The following is a 20,430-nucleotide window of genomic DNA, read 5'->3' on the forward strand; positions in this document are numbered from 1 at the left end:
TTTGTGAGAATACCGCTCTGATCCCAGCTGAAATGACCGAACGCCGCACCAAATACGGTTCTGTATAGAAGTTCCCCTCAATCTGTCGATTACCTTTAGGGGAACGTTTCTACCGAAAACCGGGCTCCGAAACGGCTTGGAAGTGCAGCGGTGTTCGCATCATCGAGTAGCCGTTTTGAGTTCCAGGCGCTCGATGACCAAACACCGCTGCAAAATAGACGAACCAAGATGGCCGACCGCCGCATGGTCGGTAGCCGAACGACGGCCACCCAGGAGTGTCTATAATTACCGATTGCAACATTGTTGCAACCGGTTAACAAGCGCCACACGACCATAAATGTGTGATCTATCAGGGAGGCCCGTATTCATTTGGCGAACAGCCTAGATAGCCGCTGTTCGACGAACGAAGTACTTGGATGCTGGTAGCTTACGGCTGCCAGCATGCGAATTACCATAGCACAAATACACACATAGCAAGTTATACATAGCATACAGTACAGCCTACAGACAACCTTCTCCGATTATAGTCCAGAAGTGGCTAGGTTTGCCACACATATCGTTGATCAGAATTGATTGGTCACAAGGGAAATGTCAGCACTGGTCTTATCAATGAATACTTTATATACCTATCTATTGCTTTCAGACTTACTCAACCTTAAAGTCACCCTCTCCATACAGTTAAAATAATGCTAGCTTTTAATAAAAAGGTGAATCCTTTCGGTTTGGTAGAAATTAGGCTCCCGTTCCATCCAATATCTGTATTGCATCTCCCAAAGGATTCTGCAGAGCCCCTCACACGTCTTTCGCCACCAGGCTGATCAGTAGGGACCTGACTTTGGTAAGCAACTGGTATAAGTATGAGGTACTTGCATCTAATTGGCCCGATTTGAAATTGGAAAATTCTAATTTTTTATGTCACATAGCCGATCTTCTTCTGTGCATTCTCGGCACTGGGTAGTCTCCATGGTTAGCATGAAGTCGACGGATGTTTTGATCATGTGCCCAGTGGATTTCTTGGAGCAGCCCCAGGGCCTTCTTCAGCAGGGGGCTTGGCTGGTGAGTCCAATACTGTGCTACACTCACGTGCGTTGCTGACCACGTTACTAACCTTACTTAAATCTTAAGGCTCGGGGGCTCACATAGGCCATGTTTTGGCAACAGATGTTGGTTGTTCATCGGGCTCAGGGGCAGTTTGTCACAATTGGTAGGGAGCCTAAACACAAAGACAGGACACAACAGACAGAATTACCATACTGGTCCTTAGAATGGCCGGGCTATGCAAAAGAATAGTCAACGCAAGCCAAGGTCAAAGGGAAAAAGAGAGACGGAATACGAAGAGGAAAGCCGAGGTCAGGAAGCAGAGAAAACAGAGTAAACGTAAGACAAGCCAAAGTTCGGTAACCAATAAATCAGAGTATAACGCGCTATTGGGCTAAACAAAGACCACAACAGGGTACTGAGGCAGGGGGGAGGTTGGCTTATATACACACAGGGTGGCCAACTTCCAATTAGTGTTAACCTGTCAGGGTACCTGTGGTCTCTACCTCCGAAAGAGGTAGAGACTTAGCTGTTCCTCCATCCAGACGGTCTGATGGCTCCCTTCCCCGCGGTCTATCCGGTCATGCAAGGCCGGCCGCGAGGGAGTGACTGCCTTTTACAGCATCTAGGCAGGAAGTTGTCATCAGGACACTCCCCCGGAACGACCTGTCAGTCAATTGCTGCAGGACCAATCAGGACGCCTCGGAGGCGTGGTTACTGCTCTGAACAGGGTATTTAACAGAGCTTCTTTCATTAGCTCATTGCCCTGTCGTGGTTCTAGCTTGTTCTAGTCACTCAGTGCTTGTGTATTCTCTTATCCCTTTTGGTTTTGACCCGGCTTGTTTACCTTACTCTGCTTATCTCTGTTACCCTTGATTCGGCTTGTCTCTCGCTTACCTGTCTTCTGTTACCCTCGACCTCGGCTTGTCTTTGACCATTCTATACTGTACTACTTACGTTAGTCCGGCCATTCTAAGGTCCGGTATACGTATCTGGCTACTGTTTGTACTCTGCGTGTTGGATCCCTGTCCCGATCCTGACATTACGACAGGGCCAATGGATCCTGCAAGTACAAACAGTCAGCGGGCTTCTCCTGATCCTAGGTTTGAAGCCATGGATCACAGAATGGATCAGATGGCGCTTGCGCTACAGGCTCTATTATCTCATGCCAATAACCCACCAGAGGAGATACGTAATACCCCTGTTTCTCCTGTCGGTTCAGGTCTAGAGGTAGCCACAGTGGGTACTTCTTCTCGCATTACCCCCCCCAGTACGCTATGGTGGGGATCCAGAGAAGTGTCGTGTTTTTTTAAACCAAATTAGTATCCACTTTGAATTGCAACCTCGCTCTTATCCTACAGATAGGGCAAAGGTAGGATTTATTATCACCCTACTTATTGAGAAAGCTCTGAGATGGGCCAACCCACTATGGGAGAACGATAACCCATTAGTTTATAACTATAACGCATTTGTAGCTGCTTTTAGAAGAACATTTGACCCTCCAGGTAGAAAGGTTAATGCAGCCAGATTACTGTTGCGCCTGAGCCAGGAGAACCGAACAATGGTGGATTATGCACTAGAGTTCAGGTCTCTGGCGTCAGAAGTCAAGTAGAATGAGCAGGCGTATATGGATGTATTTGTGAATGGCCTATCTGATGTAATCCTTGATGAGGTTGCTACCAGAGAACTCCCTGAGAATTTAGAGGATTTAATTTTGTTCATCTCTCGTATAGATGAACGTTTAAGAGAGAGACAGAACACTCGAGACAGGAACCGGAGACCTTCTTTTAGGTTAGCCCCCGCTTTTCCAAGTCCTGACTCCACGGTATCTTTGCTTCCTGAACCTATGCAGATAGGGTATACCTGCCTCTCTGAGGAGGAGAGACAGTACAGGAGAAGAGAGGGTTTGTGTATGTATTGTGGAGCCAAGGGTCATGTACTCTCGAACTGTTCTAACCGCCCGGGAAACGCTCGCACCTAAGTCTCTCTAGAGGACAGGCCTTGGGTGTTTCTATTTTGTCCTCTACTCCTAATTATATAGATCACAGGCTTCTGCTACCAGTTTCCTTAACTTGGGGGAAGGAAGTAGTAAGGGCTATGGCATTGATAGATTCCGGTGCGGCTGAGAATTTTATCGACCAAGCCTTTGCTATTAAAAACAATTTCCCATTCCAGCTAACGGAGACACCCTTGGCCGTTGAGGCCATAGATGGTAGACCACTACTAGACCCTGTTATCTTTCGTGAAACCATACCCATTAATTTAAATGTTGGTATCCTACACGTGGAGAATTTATCTCTTATGCTCATTTCGTCTCCTTCCGTTCCCATAGTTCTGGGGTACCCATGGTTGAAAAAACATAACCCTATTATCGATTGGGAGTTAGGGGAGATACTCTCGTGGGGTCAGGGCTGCCAGGATAGGTGTTTGTGCAAGGTTTCTCCTTTAGCTAATATTAACATACCAGAGAATCCTACTCAGTCCACAGAAAGACAAATACCAGACCTTTACCTAGACTTAAGGGCAGTGTTTGACAAGAAGAATGCCGATTCTTTGCCGCCACACAGGTCATTTGACTGTAAAATTAAGCTTCTACCCGGGACTATGCCTCCGAGGGGCCATGTATATCCTTTGTCTGTTCAGGAAAAGAATTTAGAAAAGGGATTCATCAGGAGGTCTTCTTCTCCGGCCGGGGCTGGGTTTTTTTCCATTAAGAAGAAGGATGGCACGCTGAGACCTTGTATCGATTACCGAGGCTTGAATAAGATAACTGTCAGAAATGCCTATCCTATCCCACTGATTACCGAGTTAATTGATCGTCTTAAGGGCTCTAAAATTTTCACCAAGTTAGATCTCAGAGGGGCTTACAATTTGGTGAGAATCCAGCAAGGTCACGAGTGGATGACGGCATTCAATACCCGGTATGGCCACTACGAATACACTGTTATGCCATTTGGACTATGTAATGCTCCTGCAGTATTTCAAGATTTGATTAATGAGGTACTTAGGGAGTTTCAGCATGATTGTGTTATTGTTTACCTGGACGACATACTAATACACTCTAAGGAGATTGAGACTCACCATAGACAGGTCAGAAAGGTATTACACAAGCTACTGCAACATGGTCTATAATGCAAATTGGAGAAGTGCAGTTTTGATCAGTCTCAGGTAGACTTTCTTGGGTACGTGATTTCTGGGGAGGGCTTTAAAATGGACCCTGTAAAACTCCAATCTATTTTAGACTGGCCTTTGCCCAAAGGACTCAAGGCTATCCAAAGATTTATTGGTTTTTCCAACTACTATAGGCGCTTCATTAAGGGATACTCCTCTATCATTGCGCCTATTACCAATATGACCAAACAAGGGGCTGATACTAAGTTCTGGTCTAAGGAAGCTCTTGGTGCTTTCAAGATCTCAAGGAACTTTTTGCCTCGGCTCCTATTCTAGTCCATCCTCATACGACTCTGCCTTTCTTGCTCGAAGTCGATGCCTCTGAGACAGGAGTTGGGGCTGTTCTGTCTCAAAGGTTAGGGGTGGACAAACCGTTACACCCTTGTGGTTTCTTCTCTAGGAACTTTTCTGGGCCTGAGAGCAGATATGACATCGGGGAAAGGGAACTGTTAGCGGTCATTAAGGCTTTAAAGGAGTGGAGACATTTACTGGAAGGGACATTACACCCTGTTACTATCTTAACGGATCATAAGAACTTGTCTTATATTGGGGAGGCTAAGCGCTTATCCGCCAGGCAGGCTCGCTGGTCCTTATTCCTCACTCACTTTAATTATGTACTTACATATAGGCCTGGTTCTAAGAACTCTAAAGCCGATGCTTTGTCTCGTCAATTTGAACCATCCACTATAACTGAACCAGTCCTGTCCTCCATAGTTCCTAAGGGGAATATCATCGCGAACACTAATCTCAGGATTCACTCTCCATTGCTTTCCGAGATCATGAAGTTTCAGCATTTGGCACCCAAACAGACTCCGGGGGATCGACACTTCGTTCCTGCCGCTCTCCAACTGGAGGTGTACGCTGTCTTCATAACAGCAAGGTGGCTGGGCATCCTGGCATCCGCAAGACATATGCTCTGGTCTCTAAAGATTTTTGGTGGCCTGACTTACGTAAAGACATTAAAGAATTCATCGGGGCATGTGAAGTTTGTACCAAGACCAAGCTACCCCATTCGCTTCCATGCGGATTTCTGCACCCTTTAGAGGTTCCTGAAAAGCCTTGGTCCTGCCTGGCAATGGACTTCATTGTTGATCTGCCTATCTCCAAAAAGCAGACTGTCATTCTCACTGTGGTGGATAGATTTACTAAAATGGCTCACTTCATTCCCTTACCTAAACTCCCATCTTCGCCCGAATTAGCGGAGATATTCGCTAGGGAGATTTTCCGGTTGCATGGGATACCTTCCCAAATTGTCTCTGACAGAGGCTCCCAATTTGTTTCCCGTTTTTGGAAATCGTTCTGCTCCCAACTGGGCATCAAATTGAATTTCTCCTCTGCCTATCATCCTCAGTCCAATGGAGCTGCTGAACGCACTAACCAAAAGGTCGAACAATATTTCCGTTGTTTCGTTTCTGAGCACCAGGACGATTGGGTCGGTTTGATTCCTTGGGCGGAGTTTGCACATAACAATCTCATTTGTGATTCTACGCATTCTAGCCCTTTTTTCTTGAATTATGGCTTTCATCCTTCCATCCTTCCTTCGGAATCTTCTTCTCAGGGGGTACCGTCGGTGGATGTTCATGTTGCCAATTTAAGGAAGTTGTGGGATCAGACTCGACAAATTCTTCTGCACAATTCTATGCTGGTTAAAAAACACGCTGACAAACGTAGAAGGGCAGCACCGGTGTTTGTTCCAGGCGATAGAGTATGGTTAAGTACTAGAAACATTCGCCTAAAAGTGCCGTCCATGAAGTTTGCTCCTCGTTATATTGGACCTTACAGGGTACTGTCTCAAATTAACCCAGTTGCGTATCGTTTAGCGTTGCCTAATGCCTTACGCATTCCGAATTCATTTCATGTTTCCTTGCTAAAACCACTAATTTGTAACAGGTTCTCCTCCACGATCGCCCCTCCTCGCTCAGTTCAGGTGGAGGGTCAGGAGGAGTATGAGGTCAATTCCATCGTTGATTCTCGAATCTCCCGGGGGAAACTGCAATATCTGGTCGATTGGAAGGGTTATGGTCCTGAGGAGAGAAGTTGGGTACCTCAGGAGGAGGTGCATGCTCCCCGTCTCCGCAGGGCGTTTCACTCTCGATTCCCTTCTCGCCCTGGTGTATTCCGCCTGGTGGGCGTATCTGAGAGGGGGGGTACTGTCAGGGTACCTGTGGTCTCTACCTCCGAAAGAGGTAGAGACTTAGCTGTTCCTCCATCCAGACGGTCTGATGGCTCCCTTCCCCGCGGTCTATCCGGTCATGCAAGGCCGGCCGCGAGGGAGTGACTGCCTTTTACAGCATCTAGGCAGGAAGTTGTCATCAGGACACTCCCCCGGAACGACCTGTCAGTCAATTGCTGCAGGACCAATCAGGACGCCTCGGAGGTGTGGTTACTGCTCTGAACAGGGTATTTAACAGAGCTTCTTTCATTAGCTCATTGCCCTGTCGTGGTTCTAGCTTGTTCTAGTCACTCAGTGCTTGTGTATTCTCTTATCCCTTTTGGTTTTGACCCGGCTTGTTTACCTTACTCTGCTTATCTCTGTTACCCTTGATTCAGCTTGTCTCTCGCTTACCTGTCTTCTGTTACCCTCGACCTCGGCTTGTCTTTGACCATTCTATACTGTACTACTTACGTTAGTCCGGCCATTCTAAGGTCCGGTATACGTATCTGGCTACTGTTTGTACTCTGCGTGTTGGATCCCTGTCCCGATCCTGACATAACCACAACACGTGGGAGGTGTTTCTTTCCTCCCTTGTGGTCTCTGAGGTCATCACTGTGTGCCGGGTCACATAACTGGGTCTGGCACATATATAAGGATGCTGCTCTGGAGCATGCAGTGTCAGAAACACTGTCAGTCTGGAGCACGATGACAGGGATAGCAGCACACTGCAGACAGGGACCAGATGGCGCCGCTCGCAGTGATAGGGTACGCAAAGCCTCCAACGAGCAGCGCGGAGGCAGGAGATCTGACATAACCCCCCCCCCCTCCCGATGACCACCAAGCGTGAAAGGCCCGAACAAGACAAGGGGCATTCAAATCAGAGGCGGATACCCAGGAACGCTCCTCCGGGACTTACCACCTCCAATGGACCAGGTACTGCAAGGTTCCCCTGCGAAAACAGGAGTCGAGGAAGGACAGAACCTCATACTCCTCACCAGAGTCAGCATGGACAGGACCAGGGCATCTAACAGGCCTCGTGTACTGGTTGCACAAGAGGGATTTCAGAAGGGATGTGTAGGGATATTGGGGATGTGCAGGGATGAAAGCAAGTCAAAAGAGTAAGAGGCTGGATTAACCCTGCGCAGCACCTTAAATGGGCCGATGAACTTGGGTGCCAACTTCATAGAAGGGACATGAAGGCCAGATACATAGCTGGGTGCCGCAGCCCTATGATGATCAGCAAACCTCTTCTGGGACTCGGCTGCACGAGAGAGAGCTAGATGAACTTGATCCCACATTTGTCGCAGAGCGGCAAGGTGGTCGTCCAAAGCGGGTATTCCCTTTTCGGAGAACACACCGGGAAGGACGCTGGGTTGCACACCATATGCCACCTGGAAAGGACTTAAGCCAGTAGAGGAGTAAGAGACCATGTTCCTGGAAAACTCAGCCCATTGGAGAAGGCGGGACCAATTGTCCTGGTGCTCGTTAACAAAGCAGCGCACGTAGAGTTCCAGAGACTGGTTTGCCCTTTCAGCAGCACCATTTGACTGTGGGTGGTAGGATGAGGAAAAGGACAAAGATATACCCATTTCTGCACAGAATCCCCTCCAAAACTTTGATATGAATTGAGGACCCCTGTCAGAGACTATGTCTACTGGTATACCATGTAGCCTGAACACTTCCTTTGCAAAGACCTTAGCCAGTTGCACAGCAGAAGGGAGCTTCTTCAGCAGAATGAAGTGAGCCATTTTAGAGAATCTGCCGGTCACCATTAAAATGACTGTATTGCCTTCAGAGGGGGGAAGGTCCACTAGAAAATCTATTGAGAGGTGTGTCCGAGGAGTCTTTGGTACTGAAAGGGGCATAAGAAGACCGGGTGGCTTGCTTGTAGGGGGACTTAGATTGAGTACAGACTCGGCAAGCCTTAACATACTCCTTAACATCCTGTCTAGCATAAGGCCATCAAAACTGTCTTGTTATGATTTCATATGTTTTGCTGATACCTGAGCGCCCGCTGTCTATGCCCTGTCATATAATGCCATAACTTTTCTCCTGTCTTTTCCCTGTATGAACAATAAACCAGTGGGTGTTTTGGGTAGTGCTTGGTTTTGGTAACCTTTTATTTTATCAAGGAAGAGGGAGGGTAGCTGCAACAATATTTGCAGGAGGGACTATGGGTTCAGGGGGAGTAGGATCAGCTTGTAATGGCTCATTGTAAGTATGTCCATTATGCAGCTCCGAAGTCCCAAGTGCAAAAGTGGTTATAGTGAATATAGCTCCCAATCCCTCAAACATGAGCCTAGTCTTCATGATGGGGTAAACTGTTGTGTTTAATCCAGGCTCAATGGTCTGCTTTTATACAGTTCGAGGATACAAAAAACAATCCAATGACACTCCGACAAACACCCCCCCAAAATGTCCCCAAAATCCATGTCACCATGACTAGACCAAAATGACAATTTACAGAAAACACACAAAAATACATAATTCACATAAAGGAACCCCTATAGTTTATACATCTGCGGATAGCTTGGATCTGAGCACCCAACATATCTAAAAAGCGCTCAGATCCCACAAACACAGCCGAATAGCCATTGGGGTAAATTTTTGACTGACTGCTAATGAGGCGCCTGCCCAAAATAGTTCTACAGTTTTAGAGGAAGAGGTTGGTCATATTCAGGAGTTCCAAAACTTACGAAAAGGCGAATGGTTCCCCTTGCTCATTGGTAACGTTTGTTCATGAGGTCCATCCGAACAAACCTACCGAACAGCACTCTCCTGACTTACCGTGAACAAAAGCAGGCTTTCGCACAGTTTTAATGATGTCCGCCTCAAAGTTCCAGACACTCGACGACCAAGTCCCGAAGTCCGCTCCTGCTTTCGTGCAACAAGAGAGCACTTCATTCTTGTGGTTTCTTTGACTTTAATGAGCCAGGGGGGTGGTCGGTGTTTGGTGTCTTATAATCCTGAATGGTAGGAGGATAAGAGAACTAAAGTTTAAACAATTTCCCAAACTGAGGAGGTGAATGGCCCTGGAGAAGGCAAAATAGAGGTTTTGCCACACTCATATTGCCTGGATAGGGCATCCACCCTGGTGTTGCAATATTCAGGTCTATACATTATGGTGTATTGGAAAAGTGATAGGAACAAGGACTACCTAGCTTGGCGAGAGATTAGCCGTCTGGCCTCTGCTATATAGGAGAGGTTTTTGTGGTCTGTAATAACCAAGACGGGGTATCTGGACCCCTCAAGGAGGTGTCTCCACTACTTGAAAGCCAGAACTATGGCTAACAGTTTCCTGTTGCCTACATCATTGTTCCTCTCTGCATCTGATAATTTCTAGGAGAAATAACAACACGGGTGTTTGTCTTCCTCTGGGAGAGGATTGCACCAACCCCTGACTCAGATGCATCCACTTTAACTATGAAAGGCAGTGATGGGTAAGGATGGTGCAAAACAGGGGCTGACGTAAATGCTTCCTTTAGCATTTCAAAGGCCGCAAGAGCATCGGGTCCCCATTCACGTGGATTGGTACCCTTTTTGGTCAACTTGGTAATAGGGGCAATTATGCAAGAGAAGTTCTTTATGAACTTTCTGTAATAGTTTGCAAAACCTACAAATCTGTAGCATTAAGCCCTTGCTGAAGTGGCCAGGACTTAATAGCCTCCCCTTTATTGGGATCCATACTAAATCCATCCTCAGATATGATGTAGCCCAAGAACTGTACAGAAGTTTGTTTGCAAGCTTGAGACACTTACCAGGTTTTCATAGTAGCCACTACGGGTATTCAAAGCAGTCTTCTACTCATCCTGTTCCCTTATCCTGGCCAAGTTGTAAGCCCCCCTAAGGTCCAATTTAGTATAATATTTAGAGCCCTTCACATAGTCAAAGTACTCCGTAATAAGTAGAATTGGATACGTGTTGCGCACCGTGAACCTGTTGAGGCCCCTGTAGTCGATACAGGGCCTCAGATCACCCTCTTTCTTGGAGACAAAGAAAAAGCCAGCACCTGCCGGAGAGGAGGATCTCCTAATAAAACCTTTCCTAAGGGATTCTTCTATGTACTCCTCCATAATCTTGTTCTCCAGCTCAGAAAGGGGATATACTCTGCCCTTGGGTGGAATGGTCCCTGGTAGCAAATCTATGGCACAGTCATAGGGAAAATGCGGGGGAAGCTTGTCAGCTTCTCTCTTCTCGAATACTTGTGCCAGATCCTTACACTGCAGAGGCACAGAGGTAGAAAGAGGAGGGGCTGAAGGCAGATTCAATGCACAGATTGAATGCATGGTCTCTAGGCAGTTAACATGATAGTAAGCACCCCATGAAAGGATATCCACGTTAACCCAATCGATAACGGGATTATGTTTTTCCAACCAAGGGAAACCAAGGACTAATAGAGAACATAAGATATGGAACGTGATTTGTTCCTTTTGCAGGGCACCTACAGACATACACAGTTCCTGGGTTTCATGTGTAACTTTGGGTGTTGTACACGGTCTACCATCGAGAGCCTCAACGGCCAAGGGTGTGCATTTCCGGATCAGAGTCAGGACAGAGGGTTCAGCGAAAGACTGATTCATGAAGTTACCTGCTGCACCTGAATCGATCAGAGCCGTGGCGGTGATGGTATTACCTTTTACAAACATATTGACAATTACATATGGTCTAGTTGAGTCACTTTGAGGGGACAACATCATAACACCCAAAACCAGCCCCTCACTAGGTCTTAGGTTGCTGGCGGATCCCTGAAGGTCAGGGCAGGTGATCCTTAAGTGCCCCTTCTTCCCGCAGTATAGGCATAAGCTTTCTGCGTTGCTTTTCCTCCTCAGGCAATTTGGTAGAACCCAATTGCATTGGTTCTGGTGGAGGGTTAGGAGCAGGCAAAGCAAGCAAAGTGGAGGTAGTTAAGGCCGGTAAAGGGGAGGCATATACTCTGTGGTAGGTATCTGGATGGAGATGCCTTTCTCTAATGCGATTGTCAATCACAATGCAGTAATCGATGAGATTGTCCAACAGAACGGGTATCTCTCTGGAAGATAGTTCATCCAATAAGTAACTGGCTAAAGCATCCTGAAATGTGGTTACCAGGGCAACATTGTTGCATACCACCTCTGCCATACAGAACTCAATAGTGTAATCCGCCTCAGACCTGGATTCCTGTTTAACCCTTAATAAAGCCTTCCCAGCAGATGCTACCCTGCCTGGCATATCAAAGCTCCTCCTTAATGCAGACAGGAAATCAGCATACGACATGGTAGCGCCAGATTCCCATATTGAATTAGCCCAGGCCAAAGCCCTACCAGAGAGATGGTTGATAAGGAAGGCTATTTTTTACCTGTCAGTGAGAAAGGAATATGGATTCATATGTCAACCTGGTTTATGAATCCGCGATTCTGATCACCACTATAGCGTTGGGGTGGTGTCATGCGCACAGTATGGGAATGACAATAGGTAACAGATCTTGAGCAGAAGCCTGTGGGACAGGCCAATGTCACGATTGGTAGGGAACCTAAACACACAGCCAAAGTTTGGTAACAAATTAATCAGAGTATAACGCGCTATTGGGCTAAACAAAGACCACAACAGGACACTGAGGCAAGAAGGAGGTTAGCCTATATACACACAGGGTGTGTTTGATTGGCTAACCTCCAATTAGTGATAACCACAACATATGGGAGGTGTTTCTTCCCTCCCTTGTGGTCTCTGAGGTCATCACTGTGTGCCGGGTCACGTGACTGGGTTTGGCACACATAGGGATGCTGCTATGGAGCGTGCAGCATTAGAAGCATGGTCAGTCTGGAGCACAGCGGCGGGGACAGCTGCACTCCGCAGACAGGGACCAGATGGCGCCACTTGCAGTGACGAGATAAGAAAGGCCGCCGCAAGCGGCATGGAGGCAGGGGAGCTGACACAGTTGCTGGGTTAGTGATGGTAGGCTGTGTCGCTATGGATGCGGCTCCAGTGGTGGTGGCAACGGACTTGGGGAGCAAGAGGGCGGACATGGTTGGAGGTGTCCCGGATCATGCTAGGAATAGGCTAGGAATCATGCATCTGTCTCTTTTGTGAGTCCTTTAGGGGTTCATTTGAAGCAGGAGGTGAAGGAGAATTTGTGGAAGGTTGAGTTCTGTGAAATCCTCTCACTTCTTCCTTTGGAGGACTTCATTGACCTCCAGGAAGAAGACAAGAACGAGGAGGGGAAAAGGCGTAGGAGGTATGGAGGGGCGCAGAGTACCTAAAGATTGGAGGCCGATGTCCATAGGATTGTCAGGGGCCTGGTTCGGTTTTTGCCCTACATTTGTTTTGATGACTATGAATCTCTCTTATTGCGCGTGGCATTTCGTTTGGCATTTTCAGTGCTTTTTCGGATAGGTGAGCTTGTTAGCACTAACCAGGCGGGTTGTGGGGGCAATCAGGTGGCTTACATTCTTCTGCATGATGGGCGGATCATGATTCATTTGGCATTTTCCAAGACTGATGTTCAGAGCAGGGGTAAGGACATTATCTTGTATGCTCTTTGCCGTTGTGTCTGGTTGCCACTTTATCACAGTATCTGGCACGGTGGTTCATTTTTGGTGCACAGGGATGGTTTCTCGCTGTCCCATTTTTAGTTTGCCAGGGTTTTTCATTTGTGTTTAGAGAAATTCAGGATGCACGCGGGCCAGTTTGGGACCCATTCCTTTTGCATTGGGGTCTGCTACATATGCAACACGGTTGGGGCTTGGCAAAGATCTGGTCAAGAAGATAGGGAGGTGGGAGTTGGTACGGTTCCACCCAAACGTGCGCTTGAGTATGCTGGTTTAAGGTTGTGGAGTGTTCAGGTGTTGGGGCTGTGGCTGATGTTGCCAGTTTATCTCTTTAGATAAAGTCGCTTGGATCGTAGGTCATTCTTTCATCTTTTGGGCAAAGAGGAGGGCTGCAGCTTGTTTCTGGGGTCAGCAGCTGAGCTTTCCTGAGGACCAGATTGTGTTTATATGGTCCAGTTAAAGGGACTTCAGTAGAGGAGATGTGTGTAGTGCTGTGTTTAAAAAGTAATGCAAGAAAGAGGAAGCTTAAAGGGTACTCATATAGTGGTTAACCCAGAAAAGAGGAAAAGTGAGTGCCCTTAAAAAGTAACTTTTATTAATAATCTTCCAGGTTAAAATAGGTCATAGTAGAAATCTAAATAAATAAATAAACTAAAGTATATACAAAAATATATGGAGTGAACATGATATTTACTGAGAGTATATAATCGTAATGAGGTTCTGTTCAAAAGTTTTCAGAAACCTTCATCCAGTAATGCCTGCAAAACTAAGTATTGCAATACACATGAGCTATGTATATTGAAGTCACTGCATTGTGGCAAGTTTATTGTCTAGATATAAAATAACACAGCTGTAGCATAACCAGGTAAAAATCTTGTAACAATTCTCAAAATAGAGCTAGGTAAGTAACAAACCTAGTGCTATGTGAAGTTATCACTTCGCATGGACTATATACGGTATTAACTCTGTATTGTAGCCGGTATGTTTGTCTAAATGCAAGATATCCTCGCTGCAGCATGCAAAATGAAGGAATATATTGACTAAACTATAATCGTAGTGGTGTATCTGGGTGGGTGTAGGTGTATCTGGGTATACCTCTACCATGGTTATTTAAGAAATTGGCACCTTACTTATCTATGTTTCATTTTGTTAAATATTGTTAGATATGGGTCATTACATTTTACACATTTGGGGATACATATGTGGTATGGCAGGGTTGGGGGCAATTACTTTATTCAATGTTATCATTTATGTTATCATTTATTATTAATAAAAGGGGTGGAATCATACAAAAAATTGGGTATTTTTTCTAAACGCCATGCTAATATTTCATTCTGTCTCTTACCACTTTTCTTGTTACTTATGTTGTGGTGTCACAAGCTTATATGTTATCATTTGCACACCAAAATTAAAGAAATTAAAAAAAGGTTGTGTACAAATTTGACCCACACACCTCTAGTGTCTGTGTTTTATTGGGTTAAGTACAGGGGGGGGGGGGAGGGGTTAATGCCACCTGCCCATTTGGTGACGAGGCATTTGCCTGGTATTTTAGAGCTATAATACATGCCAAGCTATGAGATTGTTTTGACAAATAGAGCATTGAATGGAAACAAGTGAAATCAATTTGAAAGTGCAATGTTTACTAAGTGCGCAATTGAACTAGAAAGCACACATGTCAATGCAGAGACTCAAAATACTTAGTTGTCGTTATGTTTTGTGAAGCTTGAAGAAGCAAAGTGGAAAAAAGATCATACACATGATATATATACCCTGAGCAGATTTGAATTCTAGATATTCTGTTTGCACATGATATTTACAGGCATTTTGTGATTGCTCGCTGCACCAAAATATTTGCATAGAAATCTCAAGAGAGGAGCTGGTGATATTTAGGAAGGCACGAGAGATTATCTTCTCTACTGGAAAGGACATACTGACTCAGACACCTTTAGAGAAAATGGATCTACTACTGATTAAATTTTTTTTAGCATTGATAATGTGTATAAAAGACTAACTCACACTTTGCAGAGCTACTCAGAGCTCTGCCGTATAGCGCCTAGACGGTACAATCCCCGTCTCAGGATATCAAATGGTGATGCAGTGCACGGTCCAATCCTCCACAGTAGTATATGGAAACAAAATAGAGATACGCTCCAATAGTATAGTATGTTTTGAAAAACAGTGTTGGTAAGAAAAGGAAAAATATCCTACTTACAGATTTCAGAGCAAATATCTTGCTCTAGTATGTACAGCATACGGTGGTATAATCCCCACCAACGGATATACATCAGGATATATCAGGATTCAGGAAAATCAGGAACAGCAAATAAAATAGTAAAAACTATAACTTTATTTGAATATAAAATATGTATATAATAAAACAAATTATTATTTTATACATATTTTATATTCAAATAAAGTTATAGTTTTTACTATTTTATTTGCTGTTCCTGATTTTCCTGAATCCTGATATATCCTGATGTATATCCGTTGGTGGGGATTATACCACCGTATGCTGTACATACTAGAGCAAGATATTTGCTCTGAAATCTGTAAGTAGGATATTTTTCCTTTTCTTACCAACACTGTTTTTCAAAACATACTATACTATTGGAGCGTATCTCTATTTTGTTTCCATATACTACTGTGGAGGATTGGACCGTGCACTGCATCACCATTTGATATCCTGAGACGGGGATTGTACCGTCTAGGCGCTATACGGCAGAGCTCTGAGTAGCTCTGCAAAGTGTGAGTTAGTCTTTTATAAGTTTTTACTACTCCTACTTGCCTGATATACTGCACTATTATTGTTTTATTTTCTATTGAAGGTTCCATACATCTACTATTGTAGAATATTTTGTATGTATATATCTTTATTATTATCACTTGTACTGTTTGGGCGCGGTTTACCACTTTTTTCCTTGATTGTTTCACTATTCTGAGTAGGCGCTGGGAATTCCTACTCGGTTCACTGCTGCCCACCTCTTGTTTATTTAGTGAGCGCCTATTCCTTTTGTTTTTTCTGATAATGTGTATGTATCCAGGTTGCTCTCTATATCTCTTAAATTAAATTATATTGATTATTTTCCAAATTAATGAATTCAATATTTATTTTTTCAGATGTTGACTCTCAGACTCCACTCCTAACACCAACTCATCTTTCCGTGAATAAAGGACAAACTGCGACGTTTAAATGTGATGTTGGAATTAAAGATAATTACTTTACATCTTTCATTCGACAGTCACCAGGACAGGTCCCGCAGCTCCTGCTAGTTCATCACCATTCATTCACAGAACCTAAATATGGACCTGGAATGTCATCAGCACATTATGGGAGCACCAGAAACAGTGCTGGGACACAGTATCAACTGGTTATCAAAAACACAGACACCTCAGATACCGATTTTCTTTATTGTGTTAAATGGTATGCTAATGTAGGATACCACTGTGATACACAGCTGAACAAAAACAAGACTAGTTTATATTCCCACGATTGGTTCTTCAAATACTGATTATGTACAGTATCTACTTCTTATTTTAAATAAAGTAAGAATCGTTGATTTATTTAAAAAATGAATAGTGATTAATTAACGTCCATAGCTGTGTTATATTTTTAGAATTAGAGTAAGAGGGCATTCACAAAAGTGGAGATTTTTGGGAATTCTAAATAAATGTTAAATTTCAGGACAAACAGCCAAAATTAAAAAAAAAAAAGTTTCCTGTTTTTTCCTATTGAAACTTTTTTGAAAATGTTTTTGGGGATTTTTTTTATTCCTGACAATTTAAACTTAAAGGAATGCTTTTGGCATTGTAACTGCTTTAGCTCATTAAAGTGCTTATACTGTCTGTAGTCCCCTAACCTCATCCATCCATTCAACATTATTTTGATGTTTTAATGCTAAACAAAAGCCCCCATCCAGAGTCGGCCTTCGGCATTAAGGTAAAAATCATTACAGCACAACCTCCCTCCCCCCAATCATACCCCTTTATCCATGTACAGTGTATGTCAATAGGTGTGTACTGATTGTATATAGGATTTATTAAATTAATAATTATTTAAAAACAAAAATGATTCCCCCTTCCCTGTTATTACCTTGCAGGGAGGTGGGCATGCTGAACTCTGGTGATCCAGTATGCTGGGAATCTGGTCGGTACCTCCACCGGGTGCAAAACCATAAGTAAGTCTTGTGAGCTCAGGCACTTAATCCGTGGCAACGTTCTGATTGGCCGGGGCTTGGAGGACAGCTACATATTGCTTTTTGTATGAGAGAGCTCTGCTGTAATAAATCTCATAATAATATGATGTGTGTGGTGTCTGTGTGTGATAGGAGTGTTGGCTGTGTTTGATATGTATGCTATGTGTTGGTTGTGTGTAATATTTGTTATTGTTGTATTGACTGTGTGTGATGTGTGTATTGGATGTGTGTGATATGTGTGCTGATATGAAGAGCAGAGGTCGTGTAATGGTAGGTGGGGAGCAGGAGGCATTGTGGAGGAGGGTGGGGGAGCAGCGGTAGTGTAGTGGTAGGTGGGGAAGCAGGGCAGTGTAGTGGTATGTGGGGTAGCAGGGGGCACAGTGGTGGTGTATTGGTAGTTTGGGGAGCAGGGGCACAGTAGTGGTAGGTAGGGGAGCATAGGTAATTTCTCTACAGAAGTCATCCTTAAAGGGACACTCCAGGCACCCAGACCACTTCTGCTCATTGGAGTGGTCTGGGTGCCAACTCCCACTACCCTTAACCCTGCAACTGTAATTATTGCAGTTTTTCATAAACTGCAATATTTACATTGCAGGATTAACTCCACCTCTAGTGGCTGTCTATTAGACAGCCACTAGAGGTCACTTCCTGGGTTCTAGCACAGGTTTCCTGTGCTAGAGCGTCGCTGGACGTCCTCACGCTGTGTGAGGACCTCCAGCGTCGCTCAAAACCCCATAGGAAAGCATTGAAATGATTTTTCAATGCTTTCCTATGGGGAGACGTAATGCGCATGCGCAGAATTTCCGCGCATGCGCATTAGGTCTCCTCGGCCGGTGAGCGAGATTAGTCTCGGCCGCCGGCCGACGTAATCACTAGGAGGAGCGTCGCGGAGGCGGAGACAGCGGCGAGGGACATCGCCGCTGTCCCAGGTAAGTCACTGAAGGGGTTTTCACCCCTTCAGTAACCGGGGATTGGTGGGTGGGAGGGAGAGGGACCCTCCAGTGCCAGAAAAACGGATTGTTTTTCTGGCACTGGAGTTTCCCTTTAAAGTCTATGGGAATTTTTGTAGATATATAATTTGAAGTATTTCTAATACCCAAAAATGAGTCCTGCACTTTTTTCTTACCATAGTGTAATCATTTGAAAAGCGTATCCAAAATAATTAAATTGAGGCTGATAATGGTCGATCTTTTACTTTCTAATCATGAAATTCAAAAAAACGTAAGAAAAAAAAAAGTCTATTAGTTTGATTCATAAAAGATTCAGAATAGTCTGAAAAGCTACTGAAAAACAGGCCCTGATTTTGCTTGATTTAATGCTACCCAATATTTGTGACATATATCTTCCTAGATAGTAGCTTCTATTGCATTAGAATAAATGACATATAAAAGGAGCTGAGAAGAAAAAAGTGCCCTGTCGAGTCAAAACCTTTCTAAAAGTCCAAACTAATTGCCTGCTATTAGTACTAGTAGCCGGAAGTAAAAGAGTTAAAAAAAAAAAAAAAGCTTGGCGGTATGAAGATTAATTGTAAGGCAACAGGCCAATGCTTGCTAGTAGCCACTGTAAGAAAAAAAAAATGTAAAAAGTAAAATAAAAGAATATGGATTTCAATATGACCCTCATCTAACTATATGGAGGTTCGTTACAAGTCACTAAAATAGCTAGATTGAGTTAGTAAATTAACATGGGGGGACATGGCACTGGCTCACTCTGTGCTACCACCCATGAGCAATGGGTGGGGGGCAACTTAGCTGCCCTGTTGCTGGTTTTAACCCCAAAAGTGCTGGGGTTTAGTAGACATGTCCCCTTACACAAAATGGCAGTATTACTCCTCCCAATTGTCCCAATTTTTGTGGGGAAGTCCTGATTTTAGGGTCCTATCTCGTCATTGAAAAAGCAGGACACCAAGGATCTTAACAGGATACTAGGAAGCTGAAGTGAGCACTGAAACTGTGATCGTGCGGGGTCTGCCCTGAGTGGACAGACTTAAATGACGGATAGACTCATCAGGCTGACCTTCCAGTAATTTGGGCAGACCCACACCCTTTCATAGAAGCCCCTTTGTGAACGGAGGTAGTAACACATTCATGTCACTGGTCCACTCCCTTTACCTCCCTCCCATCAGCATCCTCTTTCTCTGGACTCCGTATTTAGGAGGTAAAGAGTCGGACGTCATAAGGGAGAATATGGTCTCTTTAATTACATAGAGGTCATATTGCATTATGAAAGGAACTTGGATCTAGCAGGGATTGATTTGCTAGCCATTTGCTTTTGTCACTGTTTGGCTTTCTAAACCCTGCTTAAAGGAACACTCTAGGGTCAGGAACACAAACAAGTATTCCTTACCCTATATTGTTAAAACCACCATTAAGACGGCTTGCCCCCCATTTCCCACCTTAATAGGTAATAAAATGTATCTTATTTTCAGCACTGTGCAAGTCTGCCAGCGCTGGCTCCATACGATTATTTCAGCCAATCATGGAAAAGCATTGTATTGGGCTGAGATCAGCAAGGAGGTGGATGGAGACGGGGCCAAATGCCAGCTTGGCCAATAGCACCTCTGTGCATCTCTATGAGGAAAGATACCCGGGACCAGGGTTGAGCGGCAGTGCTGAACACTGTGTAACACAGTGGGACAATGTAAACACTGCCATTTCTCTGCAAATATAGGATCCGCCCAGAGTGCAAAATGATCCAGGTACGCCCCTGGTCCTCAGTCATCATTCCTGCTTCACTTTCCTCAGTCATTAGGAACCAGCAGTACTAAGTGCCCTTCCTTCAGCCTGCCAAACCCAACTCTCTATGATGGTAAAATACTGAAACTTGCAGATGTTTTTTTTAAGTTATGTATGGAATCGTGGACCCACAATGAGACCAGTGGGTGGGCTATCAGAGGAGTGTCATCAGTGATATAACATGTATTGTTGGCAAAAAAAACCTAAGAAAGTCTATAAGAACACTCCACAATGGGGTAACTTTAAATATGAAAAATCAGCACCAAAAGAAAAATAGGAGTGTAATATTGGGTTTTTGTTGAGAGGGTATAAGTTAAAAACTTTACTTTTATTTAATTGATTAAAAAATTCAATACACTCAAAATCATCTAAATGATAATTTTACCAGTGATATGTATACCTCCTCTTATCAATCACTAACCAAACAATAAATAATGAAAGAAAAAAAGAAGAAAAAACAGGAAAAAAGATGGGTAGATCTCCTAAACTCAGATCTAAAACAAATGGTAAAATTTGAGTATATAGGGAGTATGACATCTCTACTGGTAGATAGTATAGAAAAAGAGATAAATAGAGTAATATAATACTCTAACAAGTGTTAGTAATTATAAAAA

General features: G+C 44.3%; 1 protein-coding gene across 6 annotated transcripts in view; it reads left to right on the forward strand.

The window, feature by feature from the left end:
• The window catches only part of LOC134611593 (immunoglobulin lambda-1 light chain-like), a 565,493-nt gene that overhangs the window by 167,673 nt on the left and 377,390 nt on the right, over positions 1–20,430 (forward strand). The gene's annotated exons all lie outside the window — the stretch shown is intronic.

The sequence above is a fragment of the Pelobates fuscus genome, chromosome 5 (assembly GCF_036172605.1).
Source record: "Pelobates fuscus isolate aPelFus1 chromosome 5, aPelFus1.pri, whole genome shotgun sequence".
NCBI lineage: Eukaryota > Metazoa > Chordata > Amphibia > Anura > Pelobatidae > Pelobates > Pelobates fuscus.